Source organism: Mobula hypostoma, chromosome 3 (genome assembly GCF_963921235.1).
Source record: "Mobula hypostoma chromosome 3, sMobHyp1.1, whole genome shotgun sequence".
Taxonomy (NCBI): Eukaryota; Metazoa; Chordata; class Chondrichthyes; order Myliobatiformes; family Myliobatidae; genus Mobula; species Mobula hypostoma.
The window spans coordinates 69,063,721-69,088,572 of record NC_086099.1 but is presented as its reverse complement, the minus strand read 5'-3'; the positions used below and the strand labels follow the sequence as shown (position 1 = coordinate 69,088,572).

The window sequence follows — 24,852 nt, the reverse complement described above, 5'->3', positions numbered from 1 at the left end:
GAAAGCAGAATCCATCTCAATCAACAAAGAAAGATACAGCTACAATAGATTACTGGGAAGAATTTTTTTGCAGAATGGTAAAAATTTTAAATAAACTTCCGGATAGGATGGCAGAAACAAAAGATTCAAAGCAGAGTTGGATCCTGAAGACAATTAAAATGGAAATAGGAAAGAAAAGCAAATATACAGCCCTGCAGGGCAAAAGAAGGGAGGAATTCAATAACTATCAGCAGAGCTGTTACTGATGCTAAAACTAAAGCCCTAAAGATGCAGACCAAAACAGGCTTTGGAGGCGGTGCAAAGGAGGTTTTCCAGGTTGATCCAGAGATGAGGGGGTTAGACTACGAGAAGAAATTGAGTCACCTGGGACTGTATTCGCTGGAATTCAGAAGAGTGAGAGGAGATCTTATAGAAACATATAAAATTATGAAAGGGGTAGATAAGATAGAGGCAGGAAAGTCGATTCGATCGGTAGGTGAGCCTAGCCTCAAGATTCGGGGGAGTAGATTTAGGATGGAGATGAGGAGGAACTGCTTTTCCCAGAGAATGGTGAATCTGTGGAATTCTCTGCCCAGTGGAGACTACATCAGTAAATATATTTAAGACAAGGTTGGATAGAATTTTGCATAGCAGGGGAATTAAGCATTATGGAGAAAAAGCAGGTAGGTGGAGATGAGTCCATGATCTTATTGAATAGCAGAACAGACTCGACGGGCCAGATGGCCTACTCCTGCTTCTATTTCTTATGTTCTTATATTCTTACAAAACTTGCTTGTAGAGCATAACCAGTAAATCACCATATCCTTGTTTCCCAAGAAACATCAGGAGGAAATAAGTGGGCCATTGCACAATATTATGAAAGCCATTCAGAAGCAGGCGCTGCAGAACTGGAACCAAACAAGCATGCAATTGAGATAGAAATAGAAAATGTAAATAGAAAAATTCTCGACTGTCAGAGTTCACTTACTGAACTGGGATTACATCTTAAACTATTTGGGAGAAGGATCCTACATTTATAACAGTGTTTGCAATAATCTGTTAGGTAAAATGAAAATGAGAAGGCCAGTAGAGGCTAGAAATAGTACAGCCCGACAGAAAAATGGCGTACACAGTGGACCATTTACCGGGTAGCTATAGGGAGGGATTTATTGCATTCTAAAGTATGAATTAGGATCTTCAGTGAAGTGCAAGAAGCACAAATTTACATCCATGAGTTCCTACCGTTGTAAGATCTCTTAAAACAGGGTGTTTCAATGGAAGACAGTTACTCAAAGTAATGGGCCTTGAGCAGTGGGCTAAGCAAGGATTGGGAGGACAGAGAATGGAGTGAGCTCCCTCTGTTTCTGATGGAACACCAGGAATCATGTTGGTGGAAGTGGACATGCTGCACCAGTGCTGACCATTAGGGCACTTCCCTCAAAGTAAGAAGACTTCATTACATGGAACGGTCGGCAGCATTCTCCCACAGACATCTCCATGTGCTGGTAGATCATCAAGTTTCGGGTCGACAAAGAGCATCCTTCACCGAGTTGGTAATCTGCCAGCAGCACCAGATGTTGGTCTCCATGTGTGTCCCCGGGAACAGCCCATAGATCAGAGAGTCTTCTGTTACGCAGCTGCTGGGGATGAAACGTGACACTAGCCCGTCCATCCTCCTCCACACCTCCTCTGCGAACTTGCAGTGTGCAAAGAGGTGGGTCACAGACTCCTCCTCACTCCTCAGGAGGGACGCGCTGAAACTTGGTACAGCCACCACAAGGGCCCGGTGGGGAAGGGCCACAGTTTAGGTTTCTTCTCCCGCGGGAGTGGGAGGGGTCGGGTGGCGCGGAATATACCCCTCAACATCGGTGTGGAAAGGTGAACCAACGGAGTGCCACGTGGGTGGCCAAAAGTGTGGACATGTGTAGACCATAATGGAAACATCTGTGAAGGATTGACAGACATTGAATGGTTTATTGTACATAATTTTATTTTTGAATAAAGTATATTTTGGTAAAAAATCATTAAATGGAAGATGCCTGACCTGAAATCATCTTGTCCACTGGAGAAGCTTTATAGTCATCCTTCCCAGCAACAGCTCAGGTAAAGACTAGACTTTTAATAACACTTGAGCAGGCCTGATTCCTTCTGTTCAAGCCTCCTGGCATTGCTGAGTACCACACTGTGATCTATTGCTATGACAACAATATCAGCCGGCACACACAACAAGCTGGGAGAGATCAACAGGCCAGGTAGTATCTACAGAAAAGAGTACAATCAACGTTTCAGGCTGAGTGGACTGGACTGCCTTCAGCCTTCCATTCTATTCAGGTTGGTGTCACTGCCATTTCTGCACTGTTCTCTATGCAAAGTCACGTCATTCACACAGAGCATGATGTATGTCAGCTTCATATTTGGCACTTTCTGGACTTATTGATTACATTTTGTGATCAATATTTGTACTTGCATTCAGTTGTTTTGTGCATAAAAACGTTGCATGGTGTGGAGTGAATGTCTAGGTCTTGGTGTTTCAGAGTGTAGTTTGTGAATAAAATGGATCGAACTGTTTCTATTGTATTCCACCTCTTCCCAAAAATTGCCTGGCGTTTTTTTTTGAGTTGAGAGCTGAGCCCAAATGTTCCAATTGTACATTGATTATGAGGTATTGCCCCTATTTCAGTGCATTTTATAGAATCATTGCATGTTACTGGCCATTTTTATTTTGTATTTCTTAATCATACAGGAGGCCATACTGCAGGTTCAGTTTATGGAGATTTACAGTGCAATCCGATCTCTGCCTATTCCCCAACAGTCCTGCCAAAGGGTCTCAGCCTGAAATGTCGACTGTACTTTTTTCCACAGATGCTGTCTGGCCTGCTGAGTTCCTCCAGCGTTTTGTGCGTGTTGCTCGGATTTCCAGCCTCTGCAGATTTTCTCTTGACTGCCAATTCCCCACGTATTTCCTTGTAATCTATTCTCCTTCACATTCCTGTTAACCCTCTGGCCTTCACTTCCCCCATTAGCCATTTGCACTAGGGTTAATATACAGAAGCCTTTCAAACGTAGGAGGAAAACAAAGCACCCAGAGGAAACCCAAGTGAACACCGAGAGAACAAGTAAACTTCACATCGGCAGCACCAGATATCAGAATCACACTGACTTGGTAGCTCTGAGACAGCTACATTTGCAGTACCACTGCAGCAATTACTTTATCTGAAACAGGTTTACAGTCAATAAGATATCTTACTCCTGACATGGACTGAAACACTTACCTCTAATGCTAATCAAATTTGGGAGCTCTGACCTATATTATTTCTGTAATATGATATACCCTATCAACCACTAACTCCCTAACTCCGTCAACCCCATGTACAATTCATTGGCCAATTACTTTTACTGCAATCAACAAAGTTCCATGATATTATACATCGATTATCACATGGTGAACCTTTATTTACATTTCAAACAAATCTAATAAACACACCAACCCAAACTCTTGAGCATCTTCCAGTTTACAATGGAAGCTGATAAAAACTCATGATTAGATCTCATCCCAAAAGAGCCTTGTTAAGTTCAGTGCCAGACTTGCCCCAAACGTTCACAAGAGTCCTTGAGGCCCAAGAGTTAGCAACCCATTGTCAATTTTTCTTACTGCACAAGGCAATGCAAAAAGATGACTCAACTGTGGCACCCCACACTGGCAGTCAGCCAGGCTGTGAAAAATTCTCTTGCAAGGGAACAGAAAGTAAAAGAAGATGAAAGACTAGGGAATGTAGAAGATAAAAGTAAAATGAAAAAGATTGAAAAAAGTGGTGTAAGGGAGTGCACAAGGTTAAGAAAGAAAACGTAGGAATTAAATTAGAAATACAAGAGATTTTGCCAATGTTAGAAATCAGGAGTAACACACACAAACTGCCGGAGGAACACAGCAGATCAGGCAGCAGGACTGATGAAGGGCCTCAGCCCAAAACCTTGCCTCCTTATTCCTCTCCATAGATGCTTCCTAGAGTTCCTCCAGCATCTTTTGGAAGTAAACTAGAATAGTGTGCACATGTTTTATCCCTTTTTCCTTTGTTCTCTTTTACAAAGTGTAAATGAATACATTACAGCTCTCAAAGTGTCCATAACAAAAACTTTAGCTTGCCAGTCCTGTCCACAAAACACTGCCTGGCCTTGTAGATTTATCCAGCAGTGCCTGCTTTATTTTGGATTTCCAACATCTGCAGTGGATGATTTCTCGAATTATTAGCTGAACACTACAGCACTAAATACCCAGAGATAACTTTAATTTCATAAAAATATAATGCTTAGCAGAGACATAGCAAAACATTTCAGCAAATGCCCAGCCTTTTCAAAGTGAGAATGGATTCCAAATTCTAACATGGTTGGCAGTGCATCTTTACTATGGCAAACATACGGATACAATAGGGTCTTTTAAGAGACTCTTAGATAGGTACATGGAGCATAGAAAAATAGAGAGCTATGCGGTAGGTAAATTCTAGGCAGCTTCTAGAGTAGGTTACTTGGTCGGCACAACATTGTGGGCCGAAGGGCCTGTAATGTGCTGTAGATTTTCTATGTTCTATGTACCAAAATCAAGATAATGGTAAGTAGATCCAAGTGGCGTCATATCCATTTACAGTCTGCTGCAGACTCCAGGCATCCCACCCTGCAAAAACTCATTTCAGGGAGGTAGCATCATCAATTTGCAGGAGACTTCCGGGAGAGGTGGGATGTCTGCAATAGAGTAGCCCTTAGCAGCCAGCCAGCTAGTTTAAATAACGTTAGCTATGCTAATGAATGAATGACACCTGTTAAACTCACTTCAATACGTCTTTTACAGTCTTAACCCACCATGGGCAATAGAACAGTCACTGTTGCAAACAGTGCGGTGAGCAACACTGTCGTTATTTTTGACCCCTATTAGGCAGGGGTACACTTTAGTGTAGCCTGGGGTGACATATGTTTTATATTTTTTTTGGAACACTCTGCCACTCTGACTTTTTTTGGAACTCTCTCGCTTTTGCTCTTGCTCTCTCTCTATCGCGCGCGCTCTCTCGCTCGTGGTCACTCTCACTCGCGTTTGCTTTCTTGCTCGCTCTTGCGCTCTCTCGTGGTCGCTCTCTTGCGCTTGCTTTCTTGCTTTTGCTCTCGCTCTCTCTTGCGCGTTCTCGCACTTTCTCTCTCGTGGTCACTCTTACTCGCGCTCGCTCTCGCGCGCTTGCTTTCTTGCTCTTGCTCTCGCTCGCTCTTGCGCTCTCTCACTCGCGCTTGCTTTCTCGCTGTCTCTCTTGCACTCTCTCGCTCTCTTGCGCTTGCTTTCTTGCTGTTGCGCTCGCTCTCTCACTCTCTCTCGCGCGTTCTCTCACGCTCGCTCTCAAAAAAATCAATTTCCGGGACATTGTATATAATTTGCGGGCATCAGGGAGCCACTATTAATTTGCGGGAGACTCCCGGAACTTCCGGGAGAGGTGGGATGTCTGAGACTCCATAAACCACATTTATGCTTTGAATTCAAATCCAGGCCCACGTCTCCTTTCTAATTTTGAATAGGCATATTGCTGCAGTTACCAAATGACATAATTATTTTCAAGAAACATTAGATTCTGGCATGATTCTGGAGGACTGGAGAACTACAAACATCACTCCACTCTTCAAGAAGAGAGGGAGGCCAAAGAAAGGAAATTATAGCCTGACTCTAGTGATTGGGAAGGCGTTGCAGTTGATTGCAAAGGATGAGGTCTCAGAGGACTTGGAGACACATGACAAAATGAGAAAAGTCGGCATAGTTTCCTTAAGGAAAAATTTTGCCTGACAAATCTGTTGGAATTTGTTGAGGAAATAATAAGCAGGATAGAAAAGGAGAATCAGTGGATGTTGGATATTTAGATTTTCAGAAGGCCTTTGACAAGGAGCCATACACGAGGCTGCCAATCAGCCAATCCTCCGTCCATGCTAGTATCTTTCCTGCAATACCATGGGTTCTTAAGATACTAGCATGGATAGAGGATTGGCTGATTGGCAGGAGGCAAAGACTGGGAAGCCTTTTTTGGTTAGCTGCCAATGACTAGTGGTGTTCCACAGGAGTTGGTGTTGGGACCACTTCTTTTTACGTTATATGGCAATGATTTGGATGACAAAGTTGAAGGATTTGTGGCCCAGTTTGCAGACAATAAGAAGAATGGCAGGTTGTATTGTGTAAGCAGGGAGGCTATAGAAGGACTTAGACAGATTGGGAGAACGGGCAAAGAAGTGGCAGATGGAATATGGTGTAGGGAAGTGTGTAGTTATGTAGTTTGGTAGAGGAAATAAAAGCATAGTCTATTTTCTAAACGGGCAGAAAGTTCAAAAAGGGTGCAAAGGGACTTAGGGGTTCTTGTGCACGATTCCCTACAGGTTAACTTGCAAGTTGAGGCAGTGGTGGGGAAGGCGTTAGCTTTCATTCCATCAGGACTAGAATATAAAAGCAAAGATGTAATGCTTAAGATTTGGTAAGGCCTCAGTCAGAGTATTGTGAGCAGTTTTGGGCTCCTTTTCTAAGAAAGGATATGCTGACGTTAGAGAGAGTTCAAAGGAGGTTCGTGATAATAATCCTGAGATTGAAAGTGTTATTGTACGAGGAGTGTTTGATGGCCCTGGGCCGGTACTTGCTGGAATTTAGAAGAATGCTGAAAGGCCTAGATAGAGTGGATGTGGAGAGGATGTTTCCTATAGTAGGGGAGTCTAGGATCAGAGGGCACAGCCTCATAATAGAGCGATGTCCATTTAGAACAGAGATGAGGAAGTATTTCTTTAGCCAGTGGGTGGTAAATCTGTGGAATTCTTTGCCACAGATGGCTGTGGAGGTCAGGTCATTGGGTGTATTTCAGGTTGAGGTAGGTAGGTTCTCGATCAGTCAGGACATGAAAGGTTACAGGGAGAAGGCAGAAGAATGGGGTTGAGAAAGAAAATGAATCAGCCATGATGAAGTGGTGGAGCAGACTCGATGGGCCAAATGGCTGAATTCTGCTCCTATATCTTGTGGATTTATAATTCCTCTAGAATGAACTTAAGAAAATCCAGGATTCATAATAGCTATATGAGTTATATGACATTTGGGTACCCTGTTTGTTCATTTAACACACACAGCTCCAATACAATATATGTTCCCGTATTTGACTTGAGGAGTTTCAGTTAACTGCAGTGGGTGACTTGCAATTGCAAGAGCTAACACATAGGATTTGCTCATACATCTCAGGCATGGTCCTTTGGGTGCATTTGTGATAGGCTGAACATGCATTTACATTCCACTCTGTAACTCTAAAGAACAACCATAAGCAGCACCATTTTGTTGTATGCAAACAAATCCTGCATCAATAATTCCCTGAGAAATCATAAATGCTTCTGCTGTGAGGCTATAGATCATGAAGATACACACATTAAGACAGATAAGAACTGATAAAGTAGTTTGATGAGATGAACAAAACATGGTACAGGAAGAGGCCAGATTGAAATTTTAGTATGATAAGCCACTTCCACATTGCTACTCAAAATTCTACCTGATTGCAAAGTTATCTGTAAAGACTGCAGTCATCAGTCTTCTCGAAGCTACGGGTAGATCAGCTATGATTTTATTAATTGGCAGAATAAGCATGAATACTCTTGCTCCTAATTCATATATTACAAAGTCCAGATGAAAGCTTCAGAATGTATACTAAAAGTTGAAATATATTAATATTTTATGATATCCATTTTTTTTACAACAACCTGGATCTTGGTGGCCTTTGCTGGCAATTCCTAAGAGAACCATCAGTGTTCACCTGCTTTCACAGTAATAGGTTCTGGAAGTCCAACACTTGTGTCAAATGTAGGAGTCAAGGACTTGCTGAATTTGGAATGCTCTACTACTTACCTGACATGTAATTCAACGGCACAGCCCACTCTTGCTGGGAATCCCAATCATGATATTGGTGATTGATTCCCAGCTCCCGCACCAGCTCAGAATTCTCAGGATCTGAGGTCCCATTGATACCAATTAAAATTGTTAGGCTTTAGATTAGGAGGCAACCTGGAGGATAAGTTATTTTAAATTTATTTTGCCTTAGTTTAATGTTTTAATTACAAATTTAAAGTGCTTTTAGTTAATATTACTACTTATTTAAAAATACATTCATTTTACTTCACTTTAATCATTTGAGAATGCCTCTGAAGTCTGATACATTTGAAGTTATTAAAAATTAAGAAGCAAAGACAAGCAGGAAACCTGAAGGGAGGATGTGGTCGGTATGTTTTAGAGACGGATCCTTTTGCCTTGTTGCTGGACACTTCGGGGTACCTCAGCCCAGCAAGATCTGCTCTTTGCAACTAGATTGAGTAGATATAAACATGGAAAACCATGAGTGGTAATTTTGGATGGAGTCCTTGGTCCATTAATACCTGGTATTTCTCAAACTTGTTCACATTAGCCCCCTTCTAATTATTAGTTCAATTTTTCAATCAATATTTTTGTCTTCCTCATCTCCTCACTTGATTTTTTTTTGCAGCGTCAGATATGAACAAGTTTGAGCAATGATGGCTAGTTACTGAGCTTGCACAGATAGGACTAATCTGGTCTTCACATGATGCTCTCATCATGTGGTTTGACGCCTGGTTAAAGATAAGGAAGCAGAACACCCTGGGCTGCTGAGGCAATGTTAAGCACGCTATTGCAGTTTGGTCTAAGATCACTAACCAGGGATAGAATCTACAACTTCCCTTGTCTAAATATCAAAACAACCTACAAGTGCAGGAAATCTGAAATAAAAAGAGAAAATACTGGTCAGGCAGCATCTAAGAAAAGAGAAACTGAAATAATGGTTCTGAAGACTAGGAAATTTCTCTTCTTCAGAACTTGTCTTGTCTTCATGTTTCAGTCGTCACTAATTAATGAGTGCATATCCACTCATTTTCAAAACAGTTAATCAACTCTGCATTATATATTTCCAGTGGGAATTTAACATGGATACTTACTTCTCAATGTGAAATGAAATGAACCCATCTCTGGTCTAGTGTTGCCCTGGTGCCTTATGGTTTTATCAGCACAATAGAACAATTTTTGCTCTTACATTATCTCTCCTTTTCATAACTTAAAGTAACTGAATCAATAATACTTAAAAATATTGTTTCCTCAAAGAAAACAAACCCAGATTTGTCAATAATTCTTCCTAATATAGTCTGAAATTCCAGAATTAGTGTTTTGATCTTCTCCTGCCCACTTCCGATTGTTCAATCTCAATTTTAAGGTGCATTTCTCAAGATATACATGCACTAATATTATGGTCTTGCAAACAAGTTCAGGTAGGGTTAAAATCATCTGGTTTATAATTTTTTGATTTATGATCAGATGTCCTTGAGATATGCCCTAGTAGCTGAATTGCTCTGTTGACAAGAGTCTGAAAAAGTATACAGAGCTTAAAGATATCAGAGGAGTTACTTTATAACTATGAATAATTTGGCAAGAAATACATTGCAGCCACTTTTGTAATTTCTTTAAGCTTCTAATATAGAACATAGCAGACATACAGTACCAATAATCAGAACTTCATGAATACCCATTCGCTGTCAATCTTGTTTAACTGAATTTATACAAGATTTTAAGTTCTCATCTTGAACGAGTGGCAGCTAAGAGTACAACCTGGCTAAACTTTTCTATACCCTTATGGCTGCTGACAAGATATCTTCTGCATCAGAAGGGCAAAGGTAAGACTGACAACTGTATGGTTCATTTTCTTTGTCAATGGCAGAACATCTTGTTTTGGGTAAAGACAAAGCAGAAATCCTAAACTGGAAAATTTGTGATATGATTATGTTCTCTCTGTAACAAGAAAGTAACAGATCGGAAAGGGAAAAAAAGTTTCCTTTTCATCGCTATCCATAACGGTCTTGAATATAGCCTCAAAACATAGGAAAAGATTTCAAGGCTTTTCAAAGGAGAGTAATTGGCCAAAATTGACAGTAATCACCAAAAATTTTGTCAAAGTAATAAATTTTAAGGAGTCCTTCTAAGGAGGACAAGGAATTCCAGAGGTTATCTCAGTAATGTTAAGACGGCAAGTGAGTTTAGGGACTAGAGAATAAAACATACACAGGGAGAGGTGAATGGATAATGTAAATTAGGTTGCAGCTTTTTTGGTTATGAATAGCGGAATAGGGAGACCAGTCAATTAGAAAACAAGTCCCTAGGGCAGGAATGGTGAACCTTTTTGAGAGCATGTGTATGAACTGAAGATAATCTTTCAAAAAAAATCTCTCATGTAACTTGGAGCCCAGATTATCACCGATTATTGAATTAGTAACAACAATTATGACCTTTTATTTAAGGAAATAGGATAAGTCTTGTGTACTCACCTGTATGCACTGTTTTACTATTAGTAAAAGTATAATAGAGATAGATTGAAATAAATGAAGTATTTTAGCAAACCTGTTCAAAAGTTATTAATATTAATCTTTTAAAAAGACAATTGAAAATGAATATCAGTTCCAAATAGTGTTGTAATTGTACCTGTTACTATCCAAATAACTGATGTGCACACCAGGTCTATGAGGAAGGACATCAAAACGTATCATTCAAAATCATGTGTTCTCGCAACCTTCTAGCTGGTGTAAGATATTTCTTGCTCTTGGGTTGTAAAAAGTCATTTGCTGCTTCATTTGGCAGTAAAGATAATCATAATTTTTTTTTATTATTATGGATGGGGGTTAGAGAGTCGAGGGGCAGCAACAAAATTTTTGTGCTGCACTCTTGAGCATTATGCCATAGATTCTCTGCTCCTGTCTGGAGCTTTAATAGTATTTAAGAAGGTTTTAAATGAAAGTAATGAAAGTGAGCTGAGGTGGGAATTAAGGCAGGCAATGTTAAATAAGGAGGTTTCTGTGACAGATGTCATATGAAGATGGAAGCCTGGTTGAACAGTGTGGTCAGTCTATGAAATTGTTTGCTTGAGGACTCTGCTTCATTCCTGCAATAGCAGCTCAACCAGTCCACGTTTGTCAGAATCTCATTCTGCCTTCATCCATTTATCTCTCACTTGAAACAACTTTTTCTCTAACTCCATCCACAGACTTCTTCCAGCTGAAAGATTTCATTGTGGAATCCATATTGGTTCTAGTTAAGCTGCTGCTTCAGCCCTTTATCTTTTCCACCTTGCCCCTCACTTGGTTTCATCTATTGCTTGTCAACTTGTACTGCTTCCCTTCTCCCCACCTTCTTATTCTGGCTCCCCCCCCCCACCTTTCCAGTCCTGCTAAACGGTCTTGACTGATGGTTGTACTCCTCTCCATCGCTGCTGCCTGACTTGCTGAGTTCCTCCAGCACTTTATGTGTGTTGCTTCATCTTTTGGTGGGTACATTGATTCTTATTATAGCCACCTAGAACTACACCTTCTTGCCACTTGTTCTCTTGTAAGGACGCCACCCCTTTCTTTTGGTTTCTTTGTCTGTTCCTCATTTGCACCAAGATGCCCGACTTTCTCAGAAAATGTGACTTCCCTACCAATGCCCCCCCACCACCTCTGCGCTTGATGGAGCCCTCACCTACACTTGCCCATTTCCTTCACTTCAGCTTTCACCCTGCCTCTATCCACCTGCCCCCCTACCCCCGCCACCTTCCACTTACAGAACAAAATTCCCTTGGTCATTACCTCTCACCCAACTAGCTTATGTACGTGGCACATCGTTCTTTCTGCCAGCTACAATGTGATCACAGCACCGGCCACATGTTCCCCTTCTCATCATTTTCTGCAGGAAATACTCTCTATAGGACTTCCTGGTTCACTCACCCCTCCCCACCCATCTCTCCCCTTCGCCAGGCATCCGTAGAAGTATAGCACCTCTCCCTAGACTTCCTCTCTCATGTCCGTCCAGGGACCTAAATAGACCTTGCAAGTGAGAGATTCACATGCACCTCCCCTAGTGTATATTACATGTGATGCACTTGATATGGCCTCTTGTATATTGCTGAGAGCAAGTTTTATCTAGCTAAATGATTTGCCAAGCACCTGCACTCGGTCTGCCATGACCATCTGGAGCTCTCGACAGTGAACTATTTTAATTCCCCTTCCACACCAACCCATCTGACCACAGTCTCCTCCACTTCCAAGATGTGGCCAAACTCAAACTCGAAGAAAAGCACCTGGTAGTCTGCAAACTGACAGCATGAACAACGAATTCTCCAGTTCCAAGCAACCCACTCCCCCTCTGTCCCCTTCTCTTTCCATCTGGTTTACCCAGGCCCTCTCTTACACACCCTTCTTTCCAAGCTGCTGCCACCTCCAGCCCTCTCTCTCCCAGTTTCTTTTCCCTCCACCCATGTACTCTATCTGTCCATCAGCCACACACAGCTCCTCTACACTGTTCCCATCTGCTCCCCAAACCTTCTTCATTTGCTTCCTCTTCACCTTCCTTTCTCATGAGGTTCCATCATCTGCAGGACGTTGTTGCCTTTACCTATCACCTCTCAGGCTCTGTCACCATCTCCGCACTTCCTCCTGCCATCTGTCTCCATCTGCTCCTCACCTGGACCCACCCACACTTGCCAGCTCATGCCCCACCCCTCCCTCTCACCTCTTTATGCCGGCTACCTCCTGTTTATATTTCAATCCAGATGAAGGGTTTCAATCCAAAATGTCAACACTCATTTCCCTCTACAGATGTTGCCCGACCTGCTGATTTCCTTCTGCAGCTTTCTTTTGCTCCCGATTCCAGACTCTGTAGCCTCATGTGCTTCAGTGCTTCCTCTGGGCATACTCGGGTTTCTTCCCTGACCTATTTTTTCAAAGCATCATTTACTTTGATCGTGGAGATGTGATTAATCTTGCTTCAGATTCCTACCCTTTCTTTACCTTTATGCAATCAAATTCCAAGTTTTTATGTTTTACTTTCTTTACCTCTGGACATAGACTTTCAATTATAGCTCCTATAAGCCCCCCCGCACCCCCCAGCTCAGGAACACCTAGATTATTATTTTTTCCACCTTGCTTCCTGCAAGAATTGCTGCCATTTCATCTGTCTCCATTACATCTGCTTTGATAATGCTGAATGCTTCTGAAATGTTCTTTTCCTTCTTCCTCTGGGATTCACCTCCAGTACAGAATGATGGATCTGTCTAATTACTGATGCTATTATCACATCTACAATTAACTATCCACTATTTTCAACTTGAGGACATCATGGGTCATTCTATTCCAATGGTGCACAGAGTGTATTGTTTTTTAAAAGTCAGGAAGGTCAAAATGATAATCTGAAGCATTGTATACGATCACTCACATGAACACTAAAGCCCCAAACTTTCTGAGTAACCATGGTTACTGTCATATACATTGTGCTCCGAAACTGGATTTTTTGTTTAATTTTTAAATTAAGCCTGACATTCATAAATACAAAAACAGTCCATAGCATTTTTTATATTCACAGTGTCATTCAGACTACACATTTGTAGTGTTATCAGTTCTATACGTTTGCAGTGTTAGCACATTGGTGAGTACAGAGCACCATTGCTGCTAATGTGCCCTTCTCGGGAGACACAAGAGACTGCAGATGCTGGTATCTGGAGTAACACACAAAACAGAGGAGCTGAGCAGGTCAGGCAGCATCTATGGAGAGAAGGGGGTCAGGATCGAAACTGATGAAGGGCTGCACGCGAAATATCAATTGTTCATTTCTTTCCACAGATGCTGCCTAACCTGTGGAGTTTCTCCAGCATTTTATGTGGATACCAGACAAACATTTGAAAGACTTCTACACAGGACTGAACCCCTCATTATCTAGTCACAGAGGACCTTAAATTCAGTCCCTCCCACACTGGTTTCACCAAGCTTCACTGCATGTATTCCTGTGGCCCAGGTGTGCAGGTTGGTAGCATTCTCCTTCCCAACATCCGATTGTATTGGAAGACCAACAAGTTTCTGGCAGAACAAAGAGTATCTTTCACCAATATTCCAGCATCATTTGATGTTTGTTTTGGCGCAGAGAGTTTTCTGTTATGCACCTGCCTTGGTTGAACCATATAAAGGACCTTTGCATCCTGGTCTAGATCTTCTTTGCAAATTCACTTTCCACAAATAGGCAGGTGATCGTCTCGTCCTCATCACCGCTGTCCTGAAGACAGCATGCATTAGAAGTGAGAACCTGATGCTGCAGGGAAGATCTGTCAGGAAGAGCCCCTCTCACTGCTAGCCAAGCAAGGCCTCATGGGACTCGTCATGGAGACCAGCGCTGAAGCACCATCTTCCTGCAGTTTTCATGGCAGTTATCTGCAGAACTTGACATTACAATGGATGTGAAACAGCTCTGAGCGAGATTTAAGAGGCCTAGATGATCTACATTCCTCAACTTAATTGAGCTAACTTAAAAGTACTTAATAGATTTCAAGTATTTCCTCATATTTTAATAGCATTTTAAAATGTTGTTTAAAAATGTTTTAGCAATGTCTTAATTAATTGATCGTACTAGTTTTCAACAGATTTTTACATTTTTGAGTGTTTGTGAATGCCAGGCATTCACAGTGTTTCCAAATTGCTGACATTTTCAATAGCTGTTAGTTCCCACCTCAGTTTGAAGGCAGGGCTTAATAATTTTGCATCTCAGAAGTCAGCATTTAGGACCAACCCAACACTGCAAATATCCCGGTGAGGGGAAGTATCGAATCCCTTATGATCAACCTCTGACTCACAAGAGAAACACCTGTTAGCAAAACCACATACTAATGAAATAACAATGATAGGATCAGGCTTCAGAACAGAAGGATATACATGAATGAACTGGTCACTTCTGAAAGTTTGGTCCAAATCTATCAGAGGTGACTGTCTCGTTCCTGTGCTTGCTGGACGGCCCCGGTTAACGCAGATGTTGGGAAGTTTGTCAAGAAATGTAGAGGAGGCTTCACCCAAATGCAGAGCAGCAGATACGATTTAGCAGTGAGGGGTAACTTTAATAATAAACTACAAAATTACAAGCCAGGATGAGTCACAAAACAAGAGAGAATAGACACTTAACCCGACAAGGTAAATTAAGTCTAGGAGCAACTGGTTGAGACTGGTTGGTTCGATGGGTGAACATGGTCTGTGGATGAGAGCTGGGTTTAAGTAGACTGAAGGCGATGCACCGGAGACAAGTGGTGGGTGATTCCTGTTGGATGGGTGGCGACTGGGAGGTGCCTGTCTGTGCAGGCCTGACAAGGTTTAATCTTCCTCACCTTTGCAAACCCACCAACAACTGAGAAACAAGAAAAAAAATTGTCCTTTACCATTCTTCTCTTTCAATTTGCAATCTGAATTTTGCCATGTGCAGGTTGGGGAGCAGCAAAAAAAGTATGACATGTGTTCTCCTCTTCAATCCTCTCTGGTTTGCCAATTTTGGTTTCCTTTCAAATTCCCAGCATTTTTTCTACATTTTGCTTAAATTGTTCTTGACTTTGGGGTGCATACCCCAAGATTCTTATTTGAAATGGCACAGATGGATAAGGGGGTTAAGAAGGCATGTGGGATACTTACCTCCATCAGCTGAAGCTGAATATAAAAGAAGGGAATTCTTGTAAGATCTGTATAAAATTACTGGAGTACTGTTCTAGTCATTCACCGCAGAAGGGATGTGATAGTATTAGAAAAGGTACACAGGAGGTAACACAAAAACGTGCAGTTCAGGATATTTACAGCGATTAGGGACCCTCGCTAAGCTGAGACTTTTCTCTTGGCACATTGAAAATGGCAGGGAGATTTAACTGAGGTGAGTAAAATAATGAAATGTTGAAAGAGGGCAAATAGAAAGGACACAGTTTCCTGGCAAAGTGGTTAATAACCAGAAGGCAGAGACATAAGTTAATTGCTAGCATGATTACTTATACAGGAGAGAGCTGACAACTGTTTCTTCACATAAAGACTAGTCTGAAACGGGGGCTGCGGGTGTGATAGGCAGAACATTCATCACATTTAAGAAGTAGCTGGAAGTGCTATTACTTGCAGGCAAATGGACTGTGTGCTCGGTGTTGGGAGTAACCTAAAATGATCCTCTTTCACTAGTATTCACAGGAAGGGTTAAATACTTGTCTTCTGTGGCATAATTTTAGGGTTGCCTTCATAACAGGAAAAGGGGAAGAGAAAACATTGTGACATGGAATGAAATAGTCACAACACAAGATACTGGAATCTCGAGTAAGACACACAAAATGCTGCAGAAACTCTGCAGTTCAGGAAATATCTATTAAAAGGAATAAAAGGTGCTTCAGGCCGAGGGTCTTGGCCCAAACCATCGTCTTTATTCCTTTTCATGGGTGTGGCTTGACCTGCTGAGATCCTCCACTATTTGTATGAAATAATCATTGGTAGAAGATTAAAGTATAGGAAAGTACTTATTACCAGTGTTGGAGTAGATTATAAATGGGGCATTTTTCCAGAGAAAATTCTCTGCTAATTTTTGACTAAAGCTGGGAGGAAGTCTGCTCCACTTTGAAAGTTACAGAATTCGCATAATATCAGGAGATGAAGATTCAGTATCTTTAGGGTGTGTAACTGCTGGGGATTTCTGTCTCTCTGTTACGTGTGGTTCTGCATTATTTCTAATCAGCTGATCTTCAACAAGAATGGGTGGCTCCTTAGCATTCTTTTTGAGGTTAATTGAAATAGTGGTGGCAGGATTGGGGCAAAGATCATTCCCCACCTGCTTCTCGTGCTGGGTAAACTTACTCCCTAACGACTTCAGCTTAACGTTTATCACCTTTGCTGAGAACATTTCCAGCCATTCTGGTTAAACAAAATAACAACTTGACATTTCAAAAACAGAAAACACAGGCTGTTAAAGGTCAAGGGAATCGTTGGCGGAGGAAAAAGGGGACAAAACATTTTGAGAAATTCTGGTGTAGAAACTTTTTTTCTCATTACAGCAGGACGTTTGGTATTTTAAAAAAACTTAAAGAACTATTAGTAGAGTGAACCATTGAGCACAGTGAGTAAGCTCTCCCTTTGACCAGGTTTATGGGTGATTCTCTACAACACCATTATTTTCCTGCCCCATCCCTTATCCAGGACACATAGCCAAACTCGCTTAGTTTGAGAAGATGGCCCTAACCTACCTTCTTAAGCTGCTCCCTTCCTTATTATGAAGGTGTTGCACATGGAACTTCCAGGTTTGGTCCCAGTGACATGAAGGAGTGGTGATATACCTGCCATAGGTCCTTCAGTGACTGCACCTTGAGAGTGAATTTGGAGACTGTGGTGCTCCCTTCTGGACATAGCTCTTGTTTTAGCAGGTGGCAGAACTCTGAGTAGCACTGGAAGAGCACCCATTCAAGCCAATGGAGAGTGTTGCAAAGTACCCCTAACCTGTGGCTCGTAGATGGTGAGTAAGCTTCAGGGTTTCGAGTGAAAGGTAATTTGCCTCAGACACTCAGTCTCTGGGCTTCTTTCATGCACAGCATTATACGTGTGGCAACTTTAGTCATATTTCTGGTCAAAAGGGATATGAGCAGACTCTTGTTGTGGATGGATTGCCTTGCATTTGTATGAAATACATTTTACTTGCTATTTATTAACTTGTGCTTGAATGTTGACTTTGTTTCCTGATATGAACTGTTTTATTATCTAGGGAATGGCTACAAGTGGAATTGAACACTGTGCAGTCATCAGTAAACAACTGCCTTCTGACCTTATGATGGAGGCAGGGCTGCAGTAGAGCAGCTGAAAGAAAATGAGCCTGGGAAATTCGCTTATGGAACAAGTACAAAATGCCGTGGAGTGTTTTTTCTACAGGTTATTGGCAAAGGAGACAGGAACAACCCGAGGAAAAGCTAATAATGCATTTTGTGGCGCAAGTCTAAAAGGGTAAATGAAACTGATTCAATTATACATTAAAATGTTAATTGATGAACATTTAATGGAATTAGGGACATGGAGTGCAACTATTAAAAGTTCCTTTTATGAACCAGGGCAGGCACAATGGGCCAAATGACCTCCTTCTCTACGGTATCATTCCGTGACTGTGTGATATGGAAACAGTTTAACATAACACATCAAAATATTAAACAAAAACATACAACACTTTTAAGTACTCAGCAGATAAAGCACAATCTATGGAGGAAACAAATACATTATAAGTTTTCATGTCCAGACCATGCTGGTTCTATTGAAGATTTTGTAACTTAAGTATTAACATAACCTTTTCCCTCCTCAGCTTTGACTTACTCTATGTTTCTTTGTTTTTGCTTCAGGTCTCTAACATCAAGTTCAAGAGAAACAGCATTCCTCTGGACCAAGGTGCACAACACAGTAAATACAACTCACACACAACACAAAAGTAACACTACCACAAATAATAACATGTATTCCAGAAGACTGACATTTAGCATAAGATTCATTTTCGACTCAAGTTAAGAAGTATAACACTACCGGCACTTCATACCTGGGTGGTGGCAGGGAGTTCAGTAGTTTCACCGCTTGGGGGATGAAGCTGTTTCCCCTCCTAACAGTCCTTGTTCTAATGGTACAGTACCTCCTGCCATGGTAGGGGGGTCAAAGAGAATGTGGGACAAATGGGAGGAATCCTTGATAATGCTAAACGCCCTGCATATGCAGTGCTCCTGATGGGTGCAACAGGGACCCCAATGATACCCTCAGCAGTCCACAGAATCTTCTGTAGGGTCTTGTGATCTGATGCCTTGCAATCTCCATACCATACAGTGATTCATCTTGTCAGGCTACTCTCAATGGTGTTCCTGTAAAAATTGATTAGAGTGTGTGGGGGGTGAGGAGTATGTGCAGTTGTGAGCCTCACTCACCCAAATCTCCTCAGAAATGGAGATACCACTCTGCTTTCTTGGCTAAAGAGTTGGTGTTGAGGGTCCCGTTGAGATCCTCACAGAAGCTCTCACAGAAGCTAGGTGCTTCTAACTCTCTGTGGAGGAGCAGTTTCGGTGCAGTAAGCAGTGGTCAGCCTGCACCTCCAAAAAGCCGACAATCATCTCTAGATTTGGCCATGTTGATAACCAAGTTGTTATGCTCACACTATCCGCTCTACCTCATCATTGTTGATGATACCAGCCACTGTTCATTCATCATCAAACTTGATTTGGTTTGAGCTGGATCTAGCTGTATAGTCATTTGTCAGCAGCGGGAACGGCTGTGGGCGGAGCACGCATCCTTGGCGGGTTGCCAGAGCAGTTTTCATAATTATTTTAGTGAAGTCCTGCTTCTGTGTGAGTGACCCATGCTACTTGCATCTACATCTGTCATTTACATCTTTGGACATCACTGCACATGTTCAGAAACTTCCATGTCACGCACACAGAGGACCAAGGTGCAGATCACCAACTATGGAAGATTTACAATGATAAAACTCCTTTGCATTGAGCTATCTGACATATCTACTAGACAACTGGTTCTACCATGATGATATTTGAGATGTTACCAAAGACAACTAGCTTCTATGGAACTGTACCTCAGCGCAGGACACTGTGAAATACAGAAAATTGATTAAAGACAATTCCAATGGAGAAAAGAAGTCCAGTTTTGAACATCGTTGTCCCTTTTTACTAAGTATGTTTAACCCTGGCTTTGTCTGATACATCAGTATAGCTCCAAATAAACGAGTAATTGTACTTGGTGTACTTAACTGGTTGGAACAAACAAATCAGCTTAAGTCTCACCTGTATAAAATTTGCTCAGTTTTTTAGTGAACACATCAAACACAGGAATATCCAAATGTTACCTTGCATGAATTTTTCTTTGATAATGAAATTCACCTGTTTGACAACCTTTACATTCAAGTCCTTGCAATTACATAACAAGATGTCACTTCAATGTTTTGGGTAAAATTATTGACAAATTTTATCTTCCCTCATTTCTTTTTGACCTGAATGTAGTTTGAATGGTCACCTCTATTCCCAAACAGCCTAAAATCTCTTAAAAGTATTACTTTGCTTACAGCCTCCTTTATTCTGTTAATGCTGCCACTGTGTATAGCAAAGAAAATGATTACCTCTGCACATGGCCCTTTGCGGATGTAGGTAAAATATGAGAAATGACATTTAAGGCATGAAGTTTAATCTTTTCACAGTCACTTGTTAAGCAGCAGTTCCACCATTAAATCCAGCAGTTGGTAAATCAAGGAAGTGCTGGTAAATCAAGCAATTGCTGGCAGTGCAGAATTCCAGCTAGTCTTCCTGTCAGCTCTCTTTCTTACAGATGTGCCTCCTGCCCTGCTTTGCTCGGCTTCAACCATTCTCCTGTTTGCTTTGCTTCCTTTTCCATCTCTCAGCTTTTGATATTTCCCTTTCTAAACATGTCTGGTGATCAGTTTGCTGTCTGACCAATTCAGGAAGCAGTTCCACAATAACAACCACAAATTCCATTTTTGTTTTGTAGCAACTGCACTGCTTATATCGCAGGGAGATTTCTGCAGTCCGTTCTGTTTTGAAACAGTAAGTTTTCACATGCCCAGTTGTTTTAAGGTCATGGTTTGTGACAATGTAACTGTTGATTGTGTCTTCCACAGAGTGTACATTTCGGCAAAGGGAAGACTGCTAAACTTCACATTCATCTGGCTGTCGAGTAAAACACATTGGCTTCCACTACGAGGGGAAGCACCCTCAATAAAGTATGTATATGCCCATCAATGGGTTAATGACAGGAAAACAAACATTAATGCTGAGCAAAATAAAAATATATTAGGGACAATTACAAGCACTTGATGAAACAAGTAGGTTTTGAGGAATGAGAAACCAAGCGACCGAACTCCATCGTTTAGAATCTTGCCAGCCGAATGAAACACTATTGAAAGAGGTTCGGCTGTCTAGGTGAGAATATCCGCAGAGATTGGGAGGAGTGAGTTTGTGGACAGATACTCTTTAAAAAAAATCTCTCCGCATAGCTCAACATTAATTTTGTTTACTGTTACCTTGGTAAAGTACAGTAGCTTCAGATGTTTTGCTACATTAAACTGTGTGTATTATTTGAAAGATACTGCCAGTAAGGATAGTCTCTGAATGATCCTTTTTGTTCTAATAATTTTCAGCTTAAATTCATGCCATTTGGTTATCAATTTGCCCGCAGTGATATCAATTTTCCCCAACTAGCCTTATCAAAACTCCTCCCTAATTTGGAGAGTTTTAGCAGACCTCTTATTCCTTTCTGTTTTTCTTAGAACTAAAGGGTTTCAGTCCTCATACCAGCTCAGTGAATCATCCCCTAAAGTCAAATGTTTCAAAGCTCCTGGTTTACGCACTTTTAATATGAAGAGAAAAAGATTTACAAACACGAGAGAATCTGCAGATGCTGGAAATCTAAAGCAACGTGCGCAAAATGTTGGAGGAACTCAACAGGCCAGGCAGCATCTATGTAAGAGTCAATGAAAATTTAAACTTCTTCAGGGTAGTCTTCCCTCGAGGAGACTTTGCAAAGACCTGACTTCTCCTCTTCCTTTCCAGTCCTGATGAAGGGTCTCAGCCTGAAATATTGACTTTTTACTCTTTTCTGTAGAAGCTCAGCCTGGCCTGCTGAGTTTCTCCAGCATTTTTTGTGTGTTGCTGAAGGTAAGGCTCAAACAGGGGTAATCCATTTATCCCTTGCAATTGCTCTACTACACATTCATGCCTAACCTGTTCCAACAGTTCTGTTTAACTTGCCTTGGTACCCCAAATCCCTTCTTAATATTGCCAAGAAAAATCCTTTAATCATAGTCTTGAAATATTTGTTTGACCCAGTATCTAAATTCATATCAGGTAAAAGATGTAATTTTTTATTGTGCAGCATATGACAAGGTTCTTCCTTATTTCTTCAAGATTATAAGATGATTATGATTATAAAATACATTCATGTTTTGTGCTAAGTAATTTGTTTTCAACTAATTGGAGAGAAATGTACAGCTACTGGAAATCTGTAAGAAAAATGAAAAATGATGGAAGTACTCATCTGGTCAGGCAACTTCCAATGAGACAGAAGCAAAATCAATGTTTCAGGTCAAGAGCTCCTCATGAATATTGGAGAAAAATGCATGTGATTTAGGTTGGAGTGAAAAGGGGAATATCTGCGACCGAATGTAAAACATAAATGTCAAAGTAACAATAATATTAAAGACCAACAGTTAGATACAGAGGAGAAAAACATTGAAAAGGTAACAAAATGAATGGGCAAGGTTAACATGGTCAATGTGATGTATTTGGATTATCCTAAGGATGTTAATAAGTTATCACATGATGACTAAGGAGAAAACTTGTGGTGGTAGGATGGATAGCATATAGGCTATGAAACAGAAAGCAAAGAGTTATAGGTTAATCACAGCAACAGATCCCAAAAGAGAGGATGATGAATTACAGGGGGGGGGAAATCAGAGGACATACTGCATTTCACTCCAAAATGTTGCACTATACAAAAGAAATTCTGGGCTTGTGACTTTGTGGCATATTTGGCCATCCGTCTTGGTGAGTCAGACCTTCCAGTGCCTTGAGATTACTGCTTGTTCTCGTGCTGTGCAGTTTGGTAGTCTTTGCATGGCAGATTGAATCATAGGAGCTGTCTCATTGAAGGTAGCCAGTATCACTCACAGGATTCAGTATCTAGAATCACCAGACATCAAACCTATCCCCAGTGAATGTTGATGAAAAAGATGTAAATTATTTAAAACAATATATTAAATACATATAAATATTTAGAACTTCTAATATGATTAAAACTGTTTATATTTCATTTAGCACCAATTGCTCATAATCATCTTAATGGGATCATCACACTTGTATCAAGCCTACCCACTTGGAAGCTTAGTTGATCAATATCTCAACTGAGAGCAGAAAATCTGCCAAAGTTGTCATTGCTCTATTAGATTCCATGTGGAATCATGGGACTGGCACTCTGCTGATTTAGGAATAATTCAGCTCCCTGCCAGCAGATCTGGGTGAATCTTGGTGTAAGGTTTACCCTAATAGGTCAGTGCCTAATTTTGCCTGATTATGTTCCTGCTAACTGTTTGGGACATCTTAGCAGCATAACATGCACATAAGTACAATTGCTGAGGTGGTTATTGTTAATGGTGAAGGCTATATCTTTCAAGATTGCCTTAGAAACTTATACTGTACAGTAACAAATGTATTCAATTTCCTGCTGTGCTCATTGCTGTTGTGGCTTAAAGCCATGTTCTCCAGAAAACTTTCAGATGATTAATCCAAAGAAATTCCCTCTTGCTATATTTTAATGATAGATGTGAAATGTGCACTGATTCTAAAACTTCTAAATTCACCATTATATCCATTTTTGACAGATGTATATGCACTGGGTCCACAAATGCTGGAAGTTAATAACATATAGTTAAATACAAGAAGATTCACAGAACATAATGTACTGTGCCCGGAATAGCATAGTTTGAACCCAGAACTCTTTTAATGCCACTCAACATGAGCTAACCATTTCAAAAGTTGTAATGGTTTTAATATTTGAATTGTCATGACTTTATAACAAAACCAATAATGAAAACATGTTTTTAAAACATAAATAATACACTGTAGATGTTATTTGGTTAAAACTACATTGAGGAAGGTATGTTAAGTAGATGATAATTAAGGAAGTGAATTGTAGATTTAGTCCCTTGCCCAAGTAGAAAGAACATGATTTGAAATGGCTGAGGCAATTAGTCTAAATGCAGTTGAAACATGATGCAGGCAGAACAAAAGTATGCAAATATCTTTGTAAGCTAGAGATTTCCAGTACAAAATGTACGCACTGTGCACCTGCCATAGCATTCAGTAAGATGAAGGTCTGAGCCAGTCAACCATATTAAAATTGATGGTTTTTTTTTTATCATAAACCATTCCACTTCAAGAGTCCTGCCAGCACAGACACCAAGATATTCACTTTCTTATCAATGTCACAGCAGAAATGCAGACATCATCTTCCTGGAGTCAAATGAAAGCAAAATAATTGGTGGAATGTATTTTGCTTATAACTTCTCTTAAAGAAAAGTACTTTTGAGAAACAAAGACTAACTGAACTTAAATCTATTACGCATTACGTTCAAGCAACAACTGAATGTCTTTCTTCCGTTGCTCTGTACCTAATTTAAACTCTATCAAATTCATTCCCGCCACCGTCTATCAGGAGTTTGTACGTTCTCTGTGTGGGTTTCCTCTGGGTGTTCCAGTTTCCTCCAACAGCCCAAAGACGTACAGGTTGGTAGGTTAATTGGTCATTGCAATTAGCTTAACGTTAAGTTGGAGGTTGCTGAGCAGCACAGCTTAGAAAGGGCCGGAAGGGCCTATTCTGTGCTGTATATAAATAAATAATTTTAAATGGATTTTGTATTAAAATATTTAAACTATTGCATAGAGTAAGGGAAACTTTACCTAGTAATTGATTGGAAGTTTGATTTAACTGGTAAATTTACATTAATATTTGCCTCTTCTTACCTTACTTCCAAAAATAGTTGGTCAGGAACAGTAGAATACTTCAGCATGACACGTTTTGTACCCAAAATCATTCTAAAGTGAATAAACTCCAGCATGATTTGAACATGTTAATAATTTTTTTAATCAGTCATTGTTCAACATCTTACAACAGATCATCTTTGCCAATTCTCAGGAAAAAATTCTCAAATTCTAAAGGCGAACATCATTTGTGATACTGATATATATATAAAAAAAATCATTGAAATTTTGTGTTTTCTTGCCATGATCAGAATTAAGAATGTGCAAAGCTTGCTATAACTTTGACAGAGATTTTTAAAAAATTTTTACAGCTGCAGATTAAGGTTTCAGATGACAAAAGGACAGCAAATGTGGGGGCAGCAAGGACAAGCCAGGTAATTAGAGGCCTGTGGTTCTAATGTAAGTGAATAGAAGTTATTGGAAAAAATCTGAAGAACAGGATTAACTTGCATTTGGGCAA

General features: G+C 40.6%; 1 protein-coding gene across 7 annotated transcripts in view; it reads right to left on the bottom strand.

The window, feature by feature from the left end:
- rbm47 (RNA binding motif protein 47) overlaps nt 1-24,852 on the bottom strand; it is a 205,880-nt gene that overhangs the window by 83,149 nt on the left and 97,879 nt on the right. The gene's annotated exons all lie outside the window — the stretch shown is intronic.